The sequence below is a fragment of the Ipomoea nil genome, unplaced genomic scaffold (genome assembly GCF_001879475.1).
Source record: "Ipomoea nil cultivar Tokyo-kokei standard unplaced genomic scaffold, Asagao_1.1 scaffold0755, whole genome shotgun sequence".
NCBI lineage: Eukaryota > Viridiplantae > Streptophyta > Magnoliopsida > Solanales > Convolvulaceae > Ipomoea > Ipomoea nil.
In genome coordinates, this window is record NW_017617183.1 from 827349 (window position 1) to 838892 (window position 11544).

Below are 11544 nucleotides of genomic sequence, written 5' to 3' on the forward strand. Positions count from 1 at the left end.
ATTTGAAAACCAAGAGATGAGACAACAATCAACATATCACGCTCTCAATAAAGATTAAGACCAACAACTTCAACAAAGCAATTGAGACCACAATCAACAAGTGACAACCACAACTCTAGATGCAACCTACCATTCACAAGGTAGCGTTCATCATAGACATGCTCATAGGCAGGAAATATAACAATCACATAATGACAAGTTTCACGTTCCAACCTAATACCCTGTTCCAACCTTATGGCTACCCCCGGCCTTATTTCAGTTCCAACCGTTACCTCGTAGTGCCACCCTGTACTTCTTAGTCCAACCTTATTCCGCCTGGGACCGTCGTCCCCCACCAATCACACCACCAATCATTATACCACCGATCTCTCAGTACACGAGGGTACCATTAAATTCATAGTAACATACCACCGATCTCGTGAGCAAAGCTCAAGTAACAAAACCACCAATCTCATTCATATTCACACATAGTCATCATCAAGAAGATTAAGGCTCATCAATAGCCCAATCAAGTATCAACAAAGGGTACAATGATTTGTACAAGATCACACCATAAGAATCAACCAATAGGTTTCAATGAAGACATGAAGCAATACTTAACAACAATGGACTACAATCCAATACCAATATGATTGGCAACACGAGTTGTCAATCCTCAACAAGAAGGAACAAACCATACATACTAGCATAACAACATCAAACTAGCATGCACATCAAACGGGTAAACCGAAATGGTTCCAACGAACCTTCAAGACTCATATTAGTCCAACGAATCACAAAGTTGGACCCTTAGCACGATTCAAGACACCAGATCCTAACATGGATTCCTAACACATCGTTCTAGACATACGAAACATCAAGAAGACTCACGAAAGCTCAATAATCCAACAACGGAAGGTCAAAATATCAAATACCAAAAGGAAAGAACCACGGGGAAACAATTCTCCGCCATCACCATAAACGTTCCACGCGGGTGGGGCCACGGGTAGGCCACCACCCGTGGTCCTACCTGCGGGGTACCATCCCTCAAAGCCACGTTCCCCGCGGGTAGGCGGCGGGTAGGCCACTCCCCGCCGTTCCGCCCGCGGGGTACCTCTTGTACTCCACATTTTTCCCTTCCGGAAAATTCATTTCCAAGGTCAAGTTCAAGTCCAAAACACCCAAAACCTTACACACAACAAAGATTTGAGTTGAACCCAAGAATAGCTCAAAGAAAGGCATTCAAGAACCCTAAATACAAGCTCTAAACATGCATTATCACAAGATCATGCATCAAATCTCACAAATACACCAAGAATCATCAAATAGAAGCCAATAATCATTCATAGCAATAGAAAATAGATTTTGTAGAGCATGAGTTACCTTTGGAGACCAAAAACCACTTTCTCTTACACTCCTAAACCTCTCCTTGAAGCTTTCTCACCCAAGACTTCTTACACAACCAAACCACAAAGAAAACACCAAAATATGATAAAGATACCATAAAGCTAACTAAAAACACTAAACAACTTTAGATCTTACCCTTTTCTATGCTAGGGAGGTAGAAATGTGGAATCTTTAGATGAATCTTTGCAAGGCTAGGGAATTCTTCTTCTAGCTTGGAGAGAAAGCTAAGATTTCTTTAGAGAGAAGGTGGAGTGTTTATGACTTGGCTAGGGAAAACTTGAGCATCAAAACATGTGTGAAAAGTCAACTTTACCCTTACTAAGGTTAGGAAGACAAAAGGGTTGAGGTACAAAGCTTAAGGCAAAAGGTACACATGGTTGACTAAGGAAACTAGTCAAATTCTAGTCCCTCGACTATTAAATTTCAGGATTTTTAGAAGGAAATTATCAAAGAAAATTAGGATTAATTTCTCAATTAATCTCAATTAAGGGTTAGATTTACGGGGTGTCACAGTGGTGGGTTTAACCACTGGGCTAAAAGTATCAAAGAAGTCCTGACCTGGAAATTGATTAAATCCTTTCGCTACAAGTCTTGCCTTATGCCTTTCAATGGAACCATCAACTTTCCGTTTGGTACGGAAAACCCATTTACACCCAATGATCTTCATGTTTGACTGAGATGGCAGAAGTTGCCAAGTCTGATTTTGTAGTAGGGCATTAAATCCCTGATCCATAGCCTCTCGCCATTCTGAATATTTAACAGCCTGTGTGTAACAAGTGGGATTCGAAGGAAAAACTTGATTTGTTAAAATAGAAAGTGGAGCCCGAGACCGACTCCGAGTGTGCATCTCATGGGTCTGAACCATGGACTTGATTGTTTTACTACGAGGATGCCCACGTGGGCGTTTGACAAGCTGGACGGCCTCAATAGGCAGCTCACGGTCCGGCGAGGCAGATGGACCGGCAGCAGTAGTATGCGGTGGTGGAGAAGAGTCCGATTCACTGCCGGCGATACTGGGTGGGACGGTAACAGGACCAATCAGCGGCAAACTCACAGCGGGATGAAGAATCGATTCAGCCCACGGACAAAATTTCTCAAGTGGAGATGGCTGCACAGTATTTTTAGTAGCAAAAGGATAAATTGTTTCATCAAACCTTACATTCCTACACACATAAGTCTTGTTAGTTTGTAAGTTCATGCATCTATATCCCCGAAACGACTCAGGATAACCTAGGAAAACACATGGAGTAGACTGGAACGAGAATTTGTGACGATTATATGGCCTGAGATATGGATAACACAAACACCCAAAGACACGAAAAAAAGAATAGGAGGGATTGAAATTATGCACTTTGATAAGTGCATAATTGTTCATGTTTATACCCCATATTTAGCCTTGTTTTTCTTATGAAGTGTCACAATGTTGTTCAAAATGATCTTTATTTTGCTCATTTGATCCATTATGCACAATTCATTATCTTTGAGTAGAAATGAAGGATTTTAGATCATGTTGGATGCATTTGGAGTCAAGGGGAGCCAATGTGAAGCTAAGGAGATGAATGCAACACTTCCAAAGGAGCCAAAGAGTGATGTTTTCAATGGTGTTGATCATATGGAAAAATTAAACCAAGGCAAAAGTGGAACAAGTGTCAACAAGTTGAAATTCTCGCATGGTTTGGTCACTGTTCTGTTTTCGGGGCATATCTCGGTCTAGAAATATCCAAATTACGTGATTCTTGACCCATTGGAAAGAAGACTCAAAGAGTTACAACTCATATTCAGACATCAAAGCCTAAAGCGGAAGCCACAGGGGTCGAAATTATCCTTGAAGTTGAAATTCCAAACTTACAATTCAAACCTGACCACTGTTTGGTTTTTGGACCATATCTCCGCCGAGAAAGAAGACTCGAAGGGCTACAAATTTCATGAAGACCATAGTTCCAAATTCTGAAGTTTTGAAGGCCAAACGACACGGCCAAGTACACGGCCGTGTCTGTGGCCGTGTAATTTCTGTGCAAATTCCAGTGTGCACTGCTTTTTTGGACACGGCCAGGGACATGGCCATGTCCCTGGCCGTGTCACATGCGCTCTGTTTTATATATGCACGAATTTTGGTCATTTCTACTTGATTTTTGACCCATGGTTGAGCTCTAGCTTCTCTCTTTCACTTTCTTTCATATTGTAGTGTTAGATTAGGTTTAGATTTAGGTTTCTTAACATATTTCAAGCTTGTAATCAAGGATTCAACACTTGGATTCTAACATTTCAAGATTTACCATCCATTTCTTAGTGAAGTTTTCTTCTCCCTTTTATCTCTTTATCTTGCAATGTTTATGCTTTACATTTATGTTTTTGTGTTCTTTATGCTATTGAATCATGAGTAGTTAGTTTATAGACTTGAGTTAGGGTTGTATTTCTATCTTGATGCTTGATTTGTGATTATTGCAAAAAAAGGGGAAGAACACTACCTAGGGTTCATGTGTTTATGAAGGTGTTGTGTTTATATCTTGCTAATGTTTGATGTACACATTCATTAGCTTGTTTTTGGAGGATTCCTTGCCTCATCGAGAGTTGGGTGATGAATCCAAGCCACCCCTTGCATAGACCCGATTTCTTCCTACGAAAATAGGGGAAATTGGGGGCTATAGAAATGCTTTGTGTGCTTGATGGACTTGGAATTGATTCACCACGAAAGTGGGGCAATTCCTTGTTCTAATCCTTGTTTATTAATCATGAGAATGGTTCGTAGACTAGGATACCTTTGTGCATTCCCGATTGACTCCTTGGTTACTTGTTCTCCCTAATCCCTTAGGTTGTTAAAGCATCTAGATGATAATGCTCCCTAGCTTGAGGCCTATTCCTTTACTTTGTGTTTATCTTTGTTATATGTGTTAGTCTTATCATTTCCTTAAACTTGTAGTTTGCTTAGCTTCTTGTTGATTTCCTTATGCTAGTGTCTAGTTTATTGTGATTGCATATTGCGTGCCATAACCCCCAATCCCCAGAGGACGACATTTCACACCCGTACACTCACCATCATCTTATTTTTCCTACAATAAAAAATTGGCGCCGTTGCCGGGGATTGGCAATTTGGTGGTTCTATTTGATTGCTTGTTTTACTAGCATTGGAGTTTAGGGAATCTTAGGAGACTAGGTCGTTTACTAACTTGGAAAAATGGAGGATTTTCCAAAATTTTGGAGAAATTGAGAGTGGAAAAAATAAAAATTGGAGAAGTTGTTTACTAAATTTATCTCTCCAAAGGCTTATTCCACCTCCATTCTCCAACTTTGTATAGAGTTTTGGAGAACTCATATTCACATGTTTCCAAACGGAGGAATGGAGGTAATGCGCGTGAATAGTGCTAAGTTGTGGGATGTCTGCCTTTCGAATCCTGTTGGGCACATTTGTTGTTTCTTTGTTCTTTACCATTTCCTTGTTTGTTCTGTTGTACACATTCGCCTCTCTTTCCCATTTCTTTACACCTTTTGTTTCATTATTATTATTATTATTATTATTATTATTATTATTATTAATAATAAAAATTAGAAAACTGGAGAAATGGAAAATTGGAAGAATGGAGAAGGAAAACTGGAGAAATGGAGAAATGGAAAATTGGAAATGGAAAAACAGAGAAATGAAGTAAACGACCCCTAAACTTTTTTTTCTTTCTTTCTTTTTGTTTGTTTTCATTGTTCAAAGAGCTAATTGTTTAACCTTGTTTGAGTTTCGGTTGAAGGATCTTTTCTTTGTGCATTCACTCTTAATTGAAAATGAAGAGTTCTCACCACTCAATCAAGAACTTTCAATTATGGAGGGGTATGATTTCCAAGAGCAAAGAATGTCATTGCCCGATTTCATCAAAATGGGTATAAAGACCTTGACCTTTCAAGGTGGTCCACTCCAATCATTCCTTTCTTATTCTAAGTGGTGTTCCTATTGTGGTGAAGCTCATGCATTAGAGAATTGTTACAAGTTAAACTCCACAAGTCCAACACCACCTCAAGATTGTCATCAACCTTTCCCTCAAGAAAGTGGTATCAATATGAGTCAAGGAGTCCTTCAAGAAAACACTTTTCAAGATTTGGAACCACAATCTCCATGGTGTGCTATATGTGGTGGTTCTCATGCTTTGGAAAGTTGCCATATTTTGACTCCCACTTACCAAGTGCCTCATCAAGATGATCAACAACAAGCGTTGGAATATATTGTCAATGAAGAAGCTTTTCAAGGAGGTACACCACCAATGTTCATGCCACAACCTCTTTGGTGTGCCATATGTGGAGGACCACATGAAGCCGAAGGATGCTACATCTTTGATCCTAATTTCCAATATCAAGGCCAAGTTCAAGAACCTCCACATCAAGAACCTCAACAAGAATATCAAGACCAATTTCAAGAAAACCCTTACCAAGAACCTCAACAAGAATGTCAACCACTTGATCAAGAGTCCGAGATGAAGTCCATGATGGCCAATATGCTTATGCAATTGAATGAGCTACAAGTTCAACTAGACAACATAATGGCTCAAAGACAAGGTTTGGCAACTCAAGAACCCGTTGAAGAATTATCTTCCAATGGAGAGGTTCTACAAGAGTTGTTCTTGCCAATTGAAGGTCATGTGGTTGATGAAAATGAAAAGGATGGTGAGGAACTTGAAGATGAAGAGGTTTATGATGAGTGCATTGAGATGGAGACACCAAGTTGGGGAAAAAGTGTAGAGTTGCAAGGGAATGGTGATAAGGAACAACTTGGAGATAGTGCAATTGAAAAAGTGCTCAAGGAAGATGAATTTGATGAAATATGTGGCACAAACATGGAATGCCCTTCATTGGATGACACTCCATTGGACGAGAACTTTAGAATAACTTGGGAACCGGGAGGTGTCAATGTTTTTGAAAGTGGAGCCCCCCATTGGCCTATATTCATATCCAATGATTCTTACTTCCTATTGGTGCATGATGAAGATCCAAGATTTCCATTGCTTGCTCAAGAAAAGGGTAATCAAGAAGAGAATGGGAATGGAGACTTTGGGATTGGTAAATCTCATCTCTACTACCAAGAATCAATGTTTAGGAAGAAATCCTTGTTTGATTTGTGGATTAAAAATGGATTTGAGGAAAGATGCATGAAGTTTGGAATAAAGAGCATTAGAATCTTAGCAATTGGAATGGTGGATTTGTTCATAAAGGAGTTTGTTGATAGCCACCACTTGAGGAAATATTTGGAGGATAAATTTGCTAGGAAGGATGGAATGTTCTTTCTCTAATCCAATGATGGTTGAAACTTGGGAGGTTGAGTCGAGCTAGCGACGTTAAACTTAGCGCTTCATGGGAGGCACCTCATGTTATCTTTAATTTTATTGCACTTTACTTTCTTCTTTATTTTTCTTAGCACTTTTATTTTTGATATATCATGCTTTCACTTGTGCTTTCATGTATAAACTCTCTTGACTTTAGGAATGACACCAAGGAGTATGCTTGTAACACCCCGTGTTACGGCCTTCAATCCCGGATTAATTATTTAATTAATCCCGTTAATAATAATTAAATATGATTTAATTATGTTAGGTTTACCTTTAATTAATTAGTAAGGTCCACCATGAACCGTGGACCCTTGCCCGAATAAGAGTCTTAAGCCTGTTAGGAATAAAGGAGGTAGGCCTTTTACTATTCAGATTATGATTAGGATCCTCTTTAATTAATATGGTCCACTATGGGCCGTGGACCCTTATCCCTAAAACAAACCCTAGCCCTATAAGGAATAGAATTAGTAAACCCATACCATTCAGGCCCTAACTAGGAGTCTTAAATATATAAATAGGGAACTTAAGAGGCACCTAGAATCCCCACCACAATAATCTCTCACGACCCAAAGAGTTCCAAGAATCCCCTTAGGAGAAATCAAGAAATCAAGAAAGCTTAAAGAAAGATCCTTCATAGCCAAGGAATTAATTAAGGCTAAGAGGTAACTCATGTCTCAACAAAACCTATTTTCATAGTTATGATTCCCCCTTAGGGTTTCCCCCATATTATTGTGTATTAATGATTTGTGATGATTATTATTGATGATTGATGTGATGATCCCATGGGGGATCTTGATAATCTTGATATTGGGAGATTCTTGATAATTATGGTGTTCTTGATAATTACATGGGGATCTTGATGATTATATGGAATACTTGATGATTATGTGTTGTTCTTGATAGTTGTATGTTTTTCTTGATGCTTATGTGTTATTCTTACCGAATCTTGCAATTAGAAGACGAATCGTATTCTTGATTGGTATAAAAGAAATTAGAACCCTAGGTTGTATCGTATGATATTATTCTTGGATTATCGGGTGGGGAAATCGCATGTTTGGGTGTTGATTATGTTTAGAAAAGCATGATAGGTTATGTGCCGTTCGTTTCTCGTATTTGATCCGTTAATTGTCTACGTGTTGTCGTTAATTGCGTTGTAAAGTGTCTAAGCATGGTTTCGGGTTCCACAATGGTTCCCGGGGCGTAATTATGTGAAAAGAGTCAGTGGGGGGTAGGTGGGGGGTAGGGGACCCGCCACCTACCCACGGCCGAAAACACCACTCCGACAGCGGGTAGCCGGCGGGTGGCCCCCCACCCACCGGCTACCCGCTGGAATTTATCCCACCTTGGGACTTCGGCTTCCCCGTTTGATATCCCCCGTTCCCCGTGGTGTCCCAACGGACTCCGTTTGTCGTGCCTATGTCTAGTTTGATATTTCGGGTACCGTTCGTAGGTTTATGAGTCTATTATATTGCATGCTAGTTGAATTGGTATCCCGTTGACCTAGGTGGAAGAAGTATGAACCCCTTAGGACTATTCTTAGTATGTGATGGTTCACGCATAGGTTTTGTTATACGTTTTCTCCCCTTCCCAATGTGTAATGTGGGTTGCATGTGCTTGCTATGTGTTATGTGTGTGTGTTACCCCAATTCAGTTGCGATCGGATTGGTTATCCTGAGCTGCGGTTCAGACGCTGGCTGCGGTCAGATTGATACTCTTGGGCTGCGGTCCACCGTTTGGTTGCGATCAAACGTTACTATATGAGCTGCGGTTCATCATTTCCTGGCTGCGGTCAGATGACATTCTCTTGGGCTGTGGTCCACTGTTTGGTTGCGATCAAACACTATGATGAGCTGCGGTTCATCGGTCTGTTGCGATCGACCCCTTCGTGTTGCGATACGGGGCAGGGTGCTGCGGGGCCGTGTCAGAGCTATATGCGTTGACCCTCATGTATGGGCATGCGATTGGTCATGTAGCGCCAACAAAGTGTGATATGTGTTGTGATATGGATGAGTTGTGATCATGAGTGTCTTGGGGGATGTGACTATGGGATTTATGTTGGGGATTATTTATGTTGGGTTGTGACTATTGTTTATGCTTTGCCTTATCTGCCCTATCTGTTGTGAACTGCATATGCTTGTTATAACTGTTGCTTGTGTCTGGCCTTAACTGTCGAGTCATCCCCGGTTTTAAAAGCTAGAGTTCGTAGGATATATCTTCATGCTCAAAATGGTTTTCGTATATCTATATATATCTCTATATGTATTGTATTTCAACGCGTTGGAGTGGGTTACCAGCATCTCTCGCTGAACAGATATATTTGGCTTTCAGGCACAGAAGATTAAGTCACGGGAGCGCGCTAGAACTCGGAGTGTAGAAATAGATAGTTTCCCTTTCGGCCTGCGTGCCATGTTTATACATTATGCTTTGAGGATATTAGTTAGTTAGCATGTGCACTTGAGTTCTCTAGCCCAGGTGTGGCATAGCACCCCGAACGCTTGTATTATATCTTGGGATTTAATAAGATTCTACCTTTATTATAAGTTTTAAAAAGTCTTGAAAATCTGGGGTGTTACAATGCTCAATTCCAAGAAGGCTTCATGATGATTCTTTGGCACTAGAAGATTCATTAAGGGAGTCTCATCTACCTTCTCTACTTTCTTTAATTGTGTATAGTGCTTTACTTGGTGTAGATAGTAGAGATTGTGCTCCTTGTGCTTACTGTGCTATCCTTCCCCCTTGTTCTTTGTTGTCTTTCACACCGAGGACGATGTATCCTTTAAGTGTGGGGGGGGGGGGGATAATTTGGGTTTTTTCTAAAAAAAAAAATTGAAACTTTTGAAACTTTGCTTGGATGACTCATTGTGCATAATATTTGGTAAATTGTCTTTCCTTGCTTGAAGTTCTGATTACTCCATCTTTGTTGGTTTGTGGTTTGTGTTGGTGGAACTTATTGCAATTCAACTTGTGATTGATGAGCCAAGGAGTAATACATGATTGATCTATTCTCTTGCCAATAACCTTGTCAACCACTTAATAATTGAATCAATTCTTGATCTTGTGTGTTATGCATTACTAGTGAAGGCTTATGTGAGATTCCGGTCATGGTTGTTTTGCTAGAACTTGCCTCATTGCTCTTCAAGTGAAGTTTAAGATTTGCATGTTTAGAAATGATTTAGGCCATTTTTGTTTAGCCCGAGCCTTTCAAGCCTACCCTTTATACATGTGTTTACCGCTAGTTGTCCCCGTTGAGCCTTTTGTATTTGTTTAATAAGTGTTGAGCACTTGTCCCTACTTTGTGATTGTTTTTCCTTGTGTTAACCCTCATCATTTAACCCTTAACCCCTAGCCAAAATGTTTCCTTCCACCCTTGAGAGAATGGAGCATTTATTCTTTTTCTTTGAAGAGATCTTTATTGGAGCTTGTTTTGTAAGAAATCCTCTTGTTAAACTTGTCTAAGTGTGGGGGTCATGTTTCATAAGTTTGTTTATTGATTTGAAAAAAAATGATGTTGACAAAATTGAGAAAAAAGTGTTGAAAAAGAGATGAAAATAGAAAAAATGAAAAGAAAAGGAAGAAGAATAAAAGCTTAAAGTTTGATTCTAGTTTGTGTTGAAAGTTGTACTCAACCCCCACTTCCTTTAGAGTGTTGCTTTGTGTTCCATTGTAAATTGCTCCTTAGTTTATATATGTTATATCTCTTCTAGATCCAATTGTGAATAAATGTGAAGTTCTCTCTTTTGTTTAATTTCCATACCCCTTCTTTGTTAGCCATTCACTACCCCTAGCTCCATTACAAGCCTAATAAAGACCTATTTGATCTTAGCATGCAATCTTAGAGTTGAACTAGTGGGAGTATGAAAGACAAGCCTATGGAATCTCATCCAAAGCCAAGTTTTGCATAATCTCAACTTAGCATTTGTGCACACTTGATCATCACACACTTAAATGATTTTGGTGCTTGGTTATTGGCTTGAGAATGGAACTTGTGTGCCAAGCTAAGGTGATTCTTGAAACAAGTTGTGTTGTAACAAGTTGGATTGTGGTTTGATAGGTTGTGCAAAGTGGGAGTGTGATCAATTTCATTGCTAGGAAGGTGATTTATTTCTTGTTTTTGCTTGAGGACAAGTAAATGTTTAAGTGTGGGGGAGTTGATAAGTGCATAATTGTTCATGTTTATACCCCATATTTAGCCTTTTTTTTCTTATGAAGTGTCACAATGTTGTTCAAAATGATCTTTATTTTGCTCATTTGATCCATTATGCACAATTCATTATCTTTGAGTAGAAATGAAGGATTTTAGATCATGTTGGATGCATTTGGAGTCAAGGGGAGCCAATGTGAAGCTAAGGAGATGGATGCAACACTTCCAAAGGAGCCAAAGAGTGATGTTTTCAATGGTGTTGATCATATGGACAAATTAAACCAAGGCAAAAGTGGAACAAGTGTCAACAAGTTGAAATTCTCGCATGGTTTGGTCACTGTTCTGTTTTCGGGGCATATCTCGGTCTAGAAATATCCAAATTATGTGATTCTTGACCCATTTTAAAGAAGACTCAAAGAGCTACAACTCATATTCAGACATCAAAGCCTAAAACGGAAGCCACAGGGGTCGAAATTATCCTTGAAGTTGAAGTTCCAAACTTACAATTCAAAACTGACCACTATTTGGTTTTTGGACCATATCTCCGCCTAGGAATATCCAAATGACGCGATTCGTATACCATTGGAAAGAAGACTCGAAGGGCTACAACTTTGATGAAGACCATAGTTCCAAATTCTGAAGTTTTGAAGGCCAAACGATACGGCCAAGGACACGGCCGTGTCTGTGGCCGTGTAATTTCTGTGCAAATTCCAG